The sequence below is a fragment of the Gorilla gorilla genome, chromosome 2 (assembly GCF_029281585.2).
Source record: "Gorilla gorilla gorilla isolate KB3781 chromosome 2, NHGRI_mGorGor1-v2.1_pri, whole genome shotgun sequence".
Taxonomy (NCBI): Eukaryota; Metazoa; Chordata; class Mammalia; order Primates; family Hominidae; genus Gorilla; species Gorilla gorilla.
In genome coordinates, this window is record NC_086017.1 from 128,644,229 (window position 1) to 128,659,445 (window position 15,217).

Sequence of the window (15,217 nt, forward strand, 5' to 3'; positions counted from 1 at the left end):
GCCCTCGATATAGGTTGCTAGGTTATCTCCACGGGTCTGAATATGCAGAATTCCTTTCTCAGACCAGAAACTTAGGGTTGTATGAACCCCATTTTATCATATCTGGAAAAGACTACTTCAAATTTGCTTTGATTATTCAGTAGGCCTGCAAACAAACCTGAATTGTTCAGCTACGATCCCAGTTCAAAGTGAAATAAATCCTTTAGCATACCCTCCCAATATATCAGCTCTCTGAAACTCTCTGGACAAAAACGCACCTGTTCCTCTTCAATAACACTCCCATATAAATTTCAAGAGGATCTTGATTTTGGAAATCAAGCCAGCCTATATGCATCAGGCCATTTTTCCCTCCCTTCTGTCCATTGCCATAAAACTAGGTAGAAGACCTATTCAATGGCATGTCCTCCATGATACTTTGCTTGGATCCATTTAGATTGCTAGTTAAATTAAGCTCCCTACAGATAAGAAAGATATTCCCTTTTTATAAATTTGTCAAGAAAACACTGCCTTATGGGATTTTAATGGGAATGCTGGAAATAACTCTGAGTGAGAAAATGTCATATTAGGAATGATGATATGAGGATATTTTACAGTTTCCTTGGATGACACACTAAAGACAGATCTGCATATGGTTTCCCTGCTGTCAAGAGTGCATAGCTGGGAATGCCCAGGGAAGGAGTCATCGGGTGCCTGTTAGCAGGCTCTGTGCTCCCTCTGGGTTCTGGTCTCAGCTGATAGGAGTCCCTAAGGAACACCATGCTGCACATAGGTTGCAATTCAGCTTTGAAAATTACTTGCTCCTGGAGTATATGAGATATGTGTGTTGATAAAGGCACCAGTAAGTACAGCTGCAAACATAAATAAATGGATTTGATGTTGAATTTCATGTTTGAATAATGTTTAAAATGCCCACAGTGTCGTTTTCTGATGTCTGGATTTCTGATGTCACCAAAACAGGCATTAATCTAGGAATGAACATACAGGATCAAAAGATTATAGGTCTGATGACTGAACTAGCTAAAAAACAGAGTATCTTGAGCGTACATTCCATTAGATCAGTGGTGAAGAAATGGATTGTTAAGAAAGCCAAAAAGATATAGGTTCAAAAACAAACAGTTCAGTGGTCACATGAAAACAAAACCCATAACATAAAAGTCAGAAAGGAACAAGATTAAATTTGAGTTTGAAATTAGGCTGGAAATATGTAACCAGAAGAACAGCTCTGTGGTATGAAAAAAAATGTCCTTGGCTATAATCTTATTTATTCTGAAGTTATAAATACATTATTTTCTCTACCTCAGTTTTATCATCTGTGAAATTGGAATAATGGCACCTGGGGGAAAATGCTGAGGATTAGCTACTTAAGTTTTACTGCATTGTTTATTATACTAAGTTCTTCAGAGACTGGAAGAAGTGTGTGGTGAATACAGAATAAGGTGAATATATAAATATAAATAAAACTTTTGCATATATAGTATATGTACGCATAGAAAATAAATTACATGAAACAGAGCTATAAAAGATTTTTTTAAGTACAGGAAAAAAAGAATGCTGGGAAGTTTAAAATGGGTCATTCTTAATGGGTAAAAATATTCCACATATCATATTGCCCATCACCAAACATCTGATTTATACCAGCCAGATGCATTTTGAGTAAGACTTTAATGTGTTTTTATATTTTTAAACATCAAGAAGATGATAGTCTGAAAAAGGAAGCATTTGCAGTTGCCTGAGCTTTAGAATTCTTTCCCAAAGAAGCATCTGGGTTTGCCTAGAGTTTGAAAAATATGTTGTCTTCCTTTCAACGGTTACTTTTCTAATATGTCTCATGACCGTGTAATGTTATGTTGCCTTGAGTAGATGTCCCTGAGAATCCAAAGAGTCAAACTGCCTATCTTAATTTCTTCCGTGTCAATTCCCATGTATACTTAGTGATATTATACACTGTTAGCTGGGAAATTCAACCCTGTCTGGGAGGAAAATTTGAGGAAAAGAAATATCAGCCATCTTATAAACCAGAGGGTATGCTCAAATTTTATTAGTGTCCATAAGGCTTATGTAGTGTACTAGCACCTGTCCTGAACACTTTATTTTACACCTGGTACAATACCTGATGGGTCATTAAGCAGTGGGCCAACTTTGTACTCTCAACCATTGGGTCCTTGGGTGTCTAAGATATTGGTTGAAAAGTTTTTATTCAAGGGCCACCAAGAGAATACAAGAATAATGTGTTCCAAATAGCTCCAATCAATTTTATTTTTAAAAGTTCATAGTTGCTTTCTGGATGTTGTAAGTCAAAATAAAAACTGTTGAAATGGGGTATTTTAGGCACATTTGTTTGGAATCATGCTCTGAAAATTTGCAGATGCATGCCTATGAGCAAAACTGTGGGAACCTAGAAGGTTTACTGGGGTAGGAGGGGAAAAAAAACAAGTTCATTCAACTCTGGCAACAGGTTTCTAGAATTATAGAGTTTTAGATCAATGCTTTATCAAATTAACATTTTTATAAATTGACTGGATTAATTTTGTGACTAGTATAAAGCCATAGTAAGCCAAATTGCAGAATTAACAATTGATACACATGACTGAAAATATGTTAAAATAATTATTTGGTGAACTTCTATGCACAAGTTGTTACTGTTTTTTTTTTCTAAAATTCCTGAATAGTTTTTTTCTTGTTTTGTCAGAACCAATTACTATCTATTGAGTCTTGACACCTCTTGAGTCTTTCATTTCAATTTGGACAGTTTAATCAATTCTTTGGAGCTTCTTTTTTCTTCTTTGGAGAAGACAAAATACTTCTGTTTTCTATTCTGGAGCCATTCCCTAAATGATCCAGGATTTTCACTTCGATGGACTTAAGTTAGCTTCTCAAAACATTGGATTATTGCTGTTAAGTGTGAAATTAACTAGTTAATAAAACTAAGTTCAGAAGTTTCAATGGACTGAATCAAGGTTATCCCTATAATGGTGCTACATTAACTCATTTGGTTCTAATATACGTTCTTTAGGGGGAAAGACAGAGAAAAAGCATATTTCATCTACTTATATTGAAGACCATCCATAAGCCTGGTTGCTTTTACAGGAGGATGTTTTATAAGCCTGGGGGTAACAAAGCAAAGCAAAACAAAACAAAACATGGATTTCCAGCCCCTGTCAAATGTCAACTCTTAATCACAGAATACTGTGTTAGGTGTGGGCTTCGCTCTGCTGTTTACCTGAGCAGCAGGCATTAGCGTGAGTTGTCCCCAGAAGGTATGACACCAAATTGGTTCAGAGAGAGATTTGTAAGTGTTAGTTTAAAAAAAAAGGGTTTATAATTATAAAGCCAGGTGCTACTCTTGTTTCTTATTCTTCTTCAACTATTTCTGAAACAATTAATAAGGAAAAAGAGCAACACTGGAAAAACTCACCCAAAATTACCACTAAGGCATACAACCAATAGGTTAATAAATAAGTGTGCAGTAACTATAAATGGGGTGTCTGCTTATGACTCCACGATAAAGAGAAGAAAAAATGACAATGCATACAAATACACTTTATAACATGCATCATGGTTGCAAACATTACAATATGCATTGCCTCTGGTGCTATCATTGGCGAAGAATAACTAATGACCTTGTCAGTAGAACCACTCAGGCTATAATATAAGACTCACCTTATGCCATCTTGAAAATCTTACAAGGTCCTCGAAAGTCAGGGCCCATGTTCTACCTTGATATTCCCCACAGCACCCAGAAAAAAATATTTTGACTGGAACAAAATCCCCGATAAATATATTTTGGATTAACAACAAAATTATGTGTGGCAATGAATAGATACACTAGCCTACTGATTCAAACAAGGGCAAGGTAAGGAAGAAAGGCTAAGATAAAGCCCATACAATGACATTATAGCAAAAAATGTTAAGATCTCTGTTAGGAGAAATAGGACAAGGAAAAGAGATTTCTAGTATGGAGCAGAGAGATTAAAATGCTGAAATCTGACAGAAAGAAAACAGAACAATTTAAATTTGATTTTTCATAGTTTCTCTGTTAAAGGGCATAAATGTTCTTGAGAATGAAAAGAGTAGAATAAATATCTGTCAGAAAGATATGCAGCTCAATATAGGTGAAAAAACTGGGGAAAAACTCACTTTAAATGCTGTTCAGTCTTCCTGCTGAGACAAATTACAACTTTGGGGTACTGATAAAATTTACTATTAAAGAAAATTAATTACTGAGAATGTTTTTAAAGAAATAATGGAGAAGTATAAGTGGGATGAAGATCAAAGATAAGCAAATACTTGATTTTCAGAAGAGAACATGTTACTAAATAATTTTGAGGGGGATGGAGCCAAAATGGCCAAATAGGAACAGCTCCAGTCTACAGCTCCCAGTGTGAGCAACACAGAAGATGGGTGATTTCTGCATTTCCAACTGAGGTACCAGGTGCATCTCACTAGGGAGTGTCGGAGAGTGGGTGCAGGACAGTGGGTGCAGTGCACCAAGCATGAGCCAAAGCAGGGCAAGGCATCACCTCACCCGGGAAGCACAAGGGGTCAGGGAATTCCCTTTCCTAGTCAAAGAAAGGGGTGACACATGGCACCTGGAAAATCGGGTCACTCCCACCCTAATACTGTGCTTTTCCAATGGTCTTAGCAAACGGCACACCAGGAGATTATATCCTGCACATGGCTTGGAGGGTCCTATGCCCACAGAGCCTCACTCATTGCTAGCACAGCAGTCTGAGATCAAACTGCAAGGTGGCAGCAAGGCTGGGGGAGGGCAGCCCACCATTGCCGAGGCTTGAGTAGGTAAACAAAGTGGCCTGGAAGCTCAAACTGGGTGGAGCCCACCACAGCTCAAGGAGGCCTGCCTGCCTCTGTAGACTCCACCTCTGGGGGGCAGGGCATAGCCAAACAAAAGGCAGCAGAAAACTCTGCAGACTTAAATGTCCCGGTCTGACAGCTTTGAAGAGAGTAGTGGTTCTCCCAGCATGCAGCTGGAGATCTGAGAATGGACAGACTGCCTCCTCAAGTGGGTCCCTGACCCCAAGTAGCCTAACTGGGAGGCACCCCCTAGTAGGGGCAGACTCACACCTCACACGGCCGGGTACTCCTCTGAGACAAAACTTCCAGAGGAACGATCAGAGAGCAACATTTGCTGTTCACCAATATCTGCTGTTCTGCAGCCTCCACTGTTGATACCCAGGCAAACAGGGTCTGGAGTGGACCTCCAGCAAACTCCAACAGACCTGCAGCTGAGGGTCCTGACTGTTAGAAGGAAAACTAACAAACAGAAAGGACATCCACACCAAAACCCCATCTGTATATCACCATCATCAAAGACCAAAGGTAGATAAAACCACAAAGATGGCAAAAAAACAGAGCAGAAAAACTGGAAATTCTAAAAATCAGAGTGCCTCTCCTCCAGCAAAGGAACACAGCTCCTCACCAGCAACAAAACAAAGCTGGACAGAGAATGACTTTGACGAGTGGAGAGAAGAAGGCTTCAGATGATCAAACTACTCCGAGCTAAAGGAGGAAGTTCGAACCAATGGCAAAGAAGTTAAAAACCTTGAAAAAAAATTAGACAAATGGCTAACTAGAAAAACCAATGCAGAGAAGTCCTTAAAGGACCTGATGGAGCTGAAAACCATGGCACGAGAACTACATGACGAATCCACAAGCCTCAGCAGCCGATTCGATCAACTGGAAGAAAGGGTATCAGTGATGGAAGATGAAATGAATGAAATGAAGTGAGAAGAGAAGTTTAGAGAAAAAAGAATAAAAAGAAATGAACAAAGCCTCCAAGAAATATGGGACTATGTGAAAAGACCAAATCTACGTCTGATTGGTGTACCTGAAAGTGACGGGGAAAATGGAACCAAGCTGGAAAACACTCTGCCGGACATTATACAGGAGAACTTCCCCAACCTAGCAAGGCAGGCCAACATTCACATTCAGGAAATATAGAGAATGCCACAAAGATACTCCTCGAGAAGAGCAACTCCAAGACACATAATTGTCAGATTCACCAAAGTTGAAATGAAGGAAAAAATGTTAAGGGCAGCCAGAGAGAAAGGTCAGGTTACCCTCAAAGGGAAGCCCATCAGATTAACAGCTGATCTCTCGGCAGAAACTCTACAAGCCAGAAGAGAGCGGGGGCCAATATTCAACATTCTTAAAGAAAACAATTTTCAACCCAGAATTTCATATCCAGCCAAACTAAGCTTCATAAGTGAAGGAGAAATAAAATCCTTTACAGACAAGCAAATGCTGAGAGATTTTGTCACCACCAGACCTGCCCTAAAAGAGCTCCTGAAGGAAGCACTAAACATGGAAAGGAACAACCGGTACCAGCCACTGTAAAAACATGCCAAATTGTAAAGACCATCGAGGCTAGGAAGAAACTGCATTAACTAACGAGCAAAATAACCAGCTAACATCATAATGACAGGATCAAATTCACACATAACAATAGTAACCTTAAATGTAAATGGGCTAAATGCTCCAATTAAAAGACACAGACTGGCAAATTGGATAAAGAGTCAGGACCCATCAGTGTGCTGTATTCAGGAAACCCATCTCACATGCAGAGACACACATAGGCTCAAAATAAAGGGATGGAGGAAGATCTACCAAGCAAATGGAAAACAAAAAAAGGCAGGGGTTGCAATCCTAGTCTCTGATAAAACAGACTTTAAACCAACAAAGATCAAAAGAGACAAAGAAGGCCATTACATAATGGTAAAGGGATCAATTCAACAAGAAGAGCTAATGATCTTAAATATATATGCACCCAATACAGGAACACCCAGATTCATAGATTCATAAAAGGAGTCCTTAGTGACCTACAAAGAGACTTACACTCCCACACAATGATAATGAGAGAGTTTAACACCCCACTGTCAACATTAGACAGATCAATGAGACAGAAAGTTAACAAGGATATCCAGGAATTGAACTCAGCTCTGCACAAAGAAGACCTAATAGACATCTACAGAACTCTCCACCTCAAATCAACAGAATATACATTCTTTTCAGCACCACACCACACGTATTCCAAAACTGACCACATAGTTGGACGTAAAGCACTCCTTAGCAAATGTAAAAGAACAGAAACTATAACAAACTGTCTCTCAGACCACAGTGCAATCAAACTAGAACTCAGGATTAAGAAACTCACTCAAAACTGCTCAACTACATGGAAACTGAACAACCTGCTCTTGAATGACTACTGGGTACATAACGAAATGAAGGCAGAAATAAAGATGTTCTTTGAAACCAAAGAGAACAAAGACACAACATACCAGAATCTCTGGGACACATTCAAAGCAGTGTGTAGAGGGAAATTTATAGCACTAAATGCCCACAAGAGAGAGTAGGAAAGATCTAAAATTGACACCCTACCATCGCAATTAAAAGAACTAGAGAAGCAAGAGCAAACATATTCAAAAGCTAGCAGAAGGCAAGAAATAACTAAGAGTGGAGCAGAACTGATGGAAATAGAGACACAAAAAACCCTTCAAAAAATCAATGAATCCAGGAGCTGGTTTTTTGAAAAGATCAACAAAATTGATAGACTGTTAGCAAGACTAATAAAGAAGAAAAGAGAGAAGAATCAAACAGACACAATAAAAAATGATAAAGGGGATATCACCACTGATCCCACAGAAATACAAACTACCATCAGAGAATACTACAAACACCTCTACACAAATAAACTAGAAAATCTAGAAGAAATGGATAAATTCCTCAACACATACACCCTCCCAAGACTAAACCATGAAGAAGTTGAATCTCTGACTAGACCAATAACAGCCTCTGACATTGAGGCAATAATCAATAGCTTACCAACCAAAAAGAGTCCAGGACCGGATGGATTCACAGCCGAATTCTACCAGAGGTACAAGGAGGAACTGGTACCATTCCTTCTGAAGCTATTCCAATCAATAGAAAAAGAGGGAATCCTCCCTAACTCATTTTATGAGGCCAGCATCATCCTGATACCAAAGCCTGGCAGAGACACAACAAAAAAAGACAATTTTAGACCAATATCCCTGATGAACATCGATGCAAAAATCCTCAATAAATACTGGCCAACTGAATCCAGCAGCACATCAAAAAGCTTATCCACCATGATCAAGTGGGCTTCATCCTTGGGATGCAAGGCTGGTTCAACGTACGCAAATCAATAAACATAATCCAGCATATAAAGAGAACCAACGACAAAAACCACAGGATTATCTCAATAGATGCAGAAAAGGCCTGTGACAAAATTCAACAATGCTTCATGCTAAAAACTCTCAATAAATTAGGTATTAATGAGATGGATCTCAAAATAATAAGAGCTATCTATGACAAACCCACAGCCAACATCATACTGAATGGGCAAAACTGGAAGCATTCCCTTTGAAAACTGGCACAAGACAGGGATGCCCTCTCTCACCACTCCTATTCAACATAGTGTTGGAAGTTCTGGCCAGGGCAATTAGGCAGGAGAAGGAAATAAAGGGTATTCAATTAGGAAAAGAGGAAGTCATATTGTCCCTGTTTGCAGATGACATGATTGTATATCTAGAAAATCCCATTGTCTCAGTCCAAAATCTCCTTAAGCTGACAGGCAACTTCAGCAAAGTCTCAGGATACAAAATCAATGTGCAAAAATCACAAACATTCTTATACACCAATAACAGACAAACAGAGAGCCAAATCATGAGTGAACTCCCATTCACAATTGCTTCAAAGAGAATAAAATACCTACAAATCCAACTTACAAGGGATGTGAAGGACCTCTTCGAGGAGAACTACAAACCACTGCTCAAGGAAATAAAAGAGGATACAAACAAATGGAAGAACATTCCATGCTCATGGGTAGGAAGAATCAATATCGTGAAAATGGCCATACTGCCCAAGGTAATTTATAGATTCAATGCCATCCCCATCAAGCTACCAAAAACTTTCTTCACAGAATTGGAGAAAACTACTTTAAAGTTCATATGGAACCCAAAAAGAGCCTGCATTGCCAAGTCAATCCTAAGCCAAAAGAACAAAGCTGGAGGCATCACGCTACCTGACTTCAAACTATACTACAAGGCTACAGTAACCAAAACAGCATGGTACTTGTACCAAAACAGAGACATAGACCAATGGAACAGAACAGAGCCCTCAGAAAAAATGCAGCATATCTACAACTATCTGATCTTTGACAAACCTGGCAAAAACAAGAAATGGGGAAAGGATTCCCTATTTAATAAATGGTGCTGGGAAAACTGGCTAGCCATATGTAGAAAGCTGAAACTGGATCCCTTCCTTACACCTTATACAAAAATTAATTCAAGATGCATTAAAGACTTACATGTTAGACCTAAAATTATAAAAACCCTAGAAGAAAACCTAGGCAATAGCATTCAGGACATAGGCATGGGCAAGGACTTCATGTCTAAAACATCAAAAGCAATGGCAACAAAAACCAAAATTGACAAATGGGATCTAATTAAACTAAAGAGCTTCTGCACAGCAAAAGAAACTACCATCAGAGTGAACAGGCAACCTACAGAATGGGAGAAAATTTTTGCAATCTACTCATCTGAAAAAGGGCTAATATCCAGAATCTACAATGAACTCAAACAAATTTACAAGAAAAAAACAAACAACCCCATCAAAAAGTGGGCAAAGGATATAAACAGACACTTCTCAAAAGAAGACATTTATGCAGCCAAAAGACACATGAAAAAATGCTCATCATCACTGGCCATCAGAGAGATGCAAATCAAAACCACAATGAGATACCATCTCACATCATTTAGAATGGCGATCATTAAAAAGTCAGGAAACAACAGGCGCTGGAGAGGATGTGGAGAAATAGGAACACTTTTACACTGTTGGTGGGACCGTAAACTAGTTCAACCATTGTGGAAGTCAGTGTGGCGATTCCTCAGGGATCTAGAACTAGAAATACCATTTGACCCAGCCATCTCATTACTGGGTATATACCCAAAGGACTATAAATCATGCTGCTATAAAGACACATGCACATGTATGTTTATTGCGGCACTATTCACAATAGCAAAGACTTGGAACCAAGCCAAATGTCCAACAATGATAGACTGGATTAAGAAAATGTGGCACATAGATACCATGGAATACTATGCAGCCATAAAAAATGATGAGTTCATGTCCTTTGTAGGGACATGGATGAAGCTGGAAACCATCATTCTCAGCAAACTATCGCAAGGACAAAAAACCAAACACTGCATGTTCTCACTCATAGGTGGGAATTGAACAATAAGAACACATGGACACAGGAAGGGGAACATCACACACCGGGGCCTGTTGTGGGGTGGGGGGAGCAGGGAGAGATAGCATTAGGAGATATACCTCATGTTAAATGATGAGTTAATGGGTGCAGCACACCAACATGGCACATGGATACATATGTAACAAACCTGCACATTGTGCACATGTACTCTAAAACTTAAAGTATAATAAAAAAATAAATAACATAAAAGAATAAAAAAATAATTTTGATATTGATTCTTAGAAAATAATGCAATGGCCATTAAGAGATACAACGAATCACTGCAAATAATTCAGAATTTTCGCAGCTCCTTTTTCTCCATATAATTATTAATATTTTAAATTCATGAGAAATATAGCAGGTATTTATTTATCTAGATTTTAGCAAGATACTTCCTACCATCCTCATCACCACCTTCTTGTTAAAAATCAACATATATGGACTGGATTGTAATAGTAGCTGATTTGTAACTGACTGATCAATGGCAACCACAGCATGCAAATGACGGGCAAATCAGTATTAACTAAGCATGATTTAGAAGCTCCGAATTGAGTTCTGTTCTTCAACTTAACCTGTTCAACATTTTACAAAACATTTCAGGCCAGGTGCAGTGGCTCTTGCCTATAATCCAAGTGCTATGGGAGGCTGACTTGGGAGGATTGCTTGAGCCCAGGAATTCAAGGCTGCAGTGAGCTATGATTGTGTCACTGCACTCTAGCCCAGGCAATGGTATAAGACCCTTTCTCTAAAAAAAAAAAAAAAAAAGTAAAACACAATTCAACTAAGTGAATGTCACATTTGTACATAACATGAATTTGGGGGCAGGAATAATGAATCGGCCGAGTAATAGAATAGGGGTTTAAAATAACCCAAAATGTTAGAAGAATGATACAAATCTAAACCAATGAAATATATTTAGATAGATGTTAGGATTTATTGGCAAATAAAAACAAAACTACACATACAACTATGAGGTGAGAGAGTATAGCAATACTAGCTGTGCCTATGGGGGAAACGTAGGGAGTAGATTTCTAATTTGATGATGTGAGTTGCCAAAAAAATCTGATGCAAACTTAAGCAGCAATAAACATCTAGGAATTATCCAGAAAGTGGCAGAACATAATTCTACTTTATTCCACATCATTTACAGAATTTCTAGAGAATTATGCATACTACTGAGTGTTGCAGAGATATAAATAAAGTGAATTACATTCTGAAGAGAAAACTTCAAACCCATCACTTGAGACACTGTGGAAGAATTGAGGCAATATGGCCTGTAGAGCAGGTGAATATTGGTATTAGCACACATTGCAAAGCAGAATAAATTTAGAAAACAATCCTTTTGGTACTGAGAAATAGTTTTCTCCTTTTAAGTTTTATTTTGTGCTTTAAAAGTAATTTTATTCCAATTATTTAAGTGAAATAGGTCCACTGTAGACAACTGAGAAAATGTCACAATATGCAAAAAAATTTTGTTATTATTGTTAGTATTTGGTCTATTTCATTGCAGTTTCTGCACATATATTTCTAATCATACTGTATATAATTTTGTACACTATCACTTAGCATTATATCATTAATGCTTCCTTTTAAAAACCAATATTTACTTTCTCACTCAAGTCTGAAGATTTTGTGAACATGTGCAGAAAGACTTTGAGTTTTTAAGTTCACTTTCAAAACTAAGTACAATGTAGAAGACTCTCAGGTACTGTCCTAGATGTTGGGGATGCAGCAAAGAACAAAAGACACAAAGAATTTTTGTTGGGTTTATATTTGAGGGTGTGATTGTTGAGAAAAGTTGTATAAAATGGACATGTAAGCAAATAAATGAAAACAATAATTTCTTATATGGTATACGTAAGGAAATTTGATTTGACAAATGTACCCCTAAAAATGTATGACATTTGAACTGAGACTCGAATGACAAGGAGGAGCAAGCAATGTAAAAATCTCACAGTGGACAGTTTCAGGCAGAAGAAACAGCAAATATGAGAATCTATACAGGTGAGAATAAAAGGGTCACATGGCTTGAGTTTGTAAGATTGGAGGAAGGCGGTACAAGATGAGGTCACATGGATAGTCATGGTGAGGTCACGACAAGGATTTTTATTGTATTCTGCATGCAACGGGAATCTTTTAGATGATTTTTTAGCAGGGGAATGACTTTACCTGATTTACTTTTTAAAAATATCATTCTGGCTACCACAGGTAGGATGAATTATGGTGGGAACAAAGATAGCATTATGAGAAATAATACTTTGGTATTATAGTCAATAGAGACACCAGATAGATGTTATAGTTAAGATCTAGTTCCATTTGCTAAACATGAAAGAGTGAGTTAACCTCTCTGAGCTTTGATTTCCTCCTGTGTGAAATACGAAGTATAACATCTACCTTTTGTAAAATCCACCTTTGCAGATGTCTTATTTGCTACTTTGTTATATGGGTTGAAAATCTCAAATGACTAAATAAACATATGTTATCTTTTTTGGCATATAAAATAAGAAGCTAAAAAAGAAGATTTAAATGTGACTCTAAAATCCTTCTGGGTAATCACGGGGTAATTTAAACTCAGTCACATGATCTGTGGTTGAGCTATTTTGCATTCCATTCTCATACCTTTCAAGATCCTCAGTGAAAATAAATAAAGTGATGGTAATTTTTAAGAATGATGACTAAATATGGAACACAGTTGGGGAGAAGAGGAGAAGTCTATTTTAGGGGATTAGGCTTCCGAATAATTTAAAAAATTCCTTCAGTAAGCACAAATCACATAAATATATAGGTTAAATTCCTAAAAGTGAGCTCTAAGTAACTATCTTAACTATTTAATTAACACTAAATAGTGCTGTTTAAAGTTGGCCGCTTAACGTTTTGTTGTATTATGATTGGTAATTGTTGCCACTGGAATTCTACCCCAGTCTCAGTTCTAAAGCCTTTCTTCGGTAAGCCTGAGGAAAGACACCTGGAAATACATATTTGACCATTAGGTAGTGATCTAATTCCCAGGTGGCCTGGCTTGTTCTTTGGGACTTTTCTTTTAGGGTCCATGAAACATCACTTTACCCATACTTTAGTGATTTGTTGGTTGGGCACATCTTGCCAGGTGAACAGTGTGACTTCTTTCTCCTGACTACTTCAAATACTTTTTTGGACAAGCAGGGAACAAATAAACAAACAAATCAATTTTCTACTCTCAGAAAGCCTGTTCCAAGGGTAGATTTAAGAGGCTCAACTGAAAACACCTTGCCTATTAGCCAGCGATCTTAGCGATGACCAAAAGTTTCTAAATAGCTTTGGAGGTCATTAAGAACATTATAGTAATAGGATTGAAGCTTTTAGGTCAGACTATCTATAAAAATGAGGGAAGGATCATCTGTCTTTTAGTCTTTACTACTGTAATCCTGAGAAGTTTCATTCCAACACAAGGGTACTGCAATTTTCCACCAAAAGGCCTGATTATATGTGCTCTAGACTTCTTTCATATTTGTCTCCACATTCATATTGCAGAGTCAAAAATGCCAGTGTACCTGTGTATGTCTCTGTGTATAAACATGGGCATATTTAACTTATCATACCTCAATTTAGGGATATTTGACTCTATTTTTAAAAGTAGGAAATTGTAATTATTTAAACATGACAACACCCAGAAATTGTACTTCTTTTGTGCTCTTGGCTTAAGAACTAATAATGAAGCCAGAAATCTGTTAGGACAATTAGAAACTAGCCTGCTGTAATCTAAGCTGTAAACTGGCTAGAATGTGGCTGTGTTACATCCTCATCTCTGAAAAATGAAAAAAAGATGTGTACAATAAACCTGTTCTCAGACATTTAAAAGAACTTGCTAGCACACACATTTTAAAGGAGATATATATATGTGTGTGTGTGTGTGTGTATACGTATATATATATATATACACACGTATATATATATATACACGTATATATATATATATATTCTTTAGGTAAAAAGGAAAAATTAAAATCTGTTCACTGAGAAACAGATTAGAGGCCATAAAAGAATTTGGCACACGATTATGAGATTTAAGTGAAAATGACATGCAGTGATATTCCAATGTATCATGGCACCAGAGAATACCCACAGCCTTCTCCACACAAAAAGAAGCTTTGCATGCTGTCTTCTAAATGCTGAAGCCAAGAGTGACATGGCCTTTCAGGGAGCTGAGGTTCAGCCTTGGAGTTTGCCTTGGCTCAGATCCCAGGAATTGGACTACTGAGAGCTAAGGGCAAGATACTGGGCCTAAGAAGCCACAGGAATGAACCAAGCCTCTCTCAGAGGCAGCAAGGCTGCACAACCTGAAGGACTTAGGGGGAGGTTTTATTGTCCCCAGTGGAATTAGTATCACAGAAGGAAATGCATTAAGTACATGCTGTTAAAGAGCAGCTGTGTGATGTGCTTGACAGAGCATAAGATCCAGAGGCAGAAATATAGGTTTAAGCCTCGACTCTGTTATAAACAATCCTAGCCAAATCACACATTGCCATTGGATATACAGCTTCCTTATCTGTGTAATGGGAATAATAATAGTTAACTCATTTCAAGTGCTTAATACATTCCAGGCACCTGTACTGTGAGGGTCATGGACATGCCCCACTCCACAATGGTCTCCCTTCAAGAGCATCTGCTGCCAGGAGGCCATGTGGGATGAGAGCCTCCAGCGGCTACCCTTTGGGATCCATGGGGAGCTTGCACTAGGGCCATGCTTCCTCCAGGCTGTTCTCAGACAATGACTCAGTAGGGTATTAGAACTGACCTATTTCTTCCCATTGCAGACACCTAGCAGGCAACTTTTTATTCGGATTGAGTCTTTTTCAGAATCCCACTCTGAAGCTCTTCCAAACCAATCCTTTATCTGTGTGGTCCTTTGCTCACATATGTCAGACCTACATTGCAATCTGAAGCTGCCTTTCA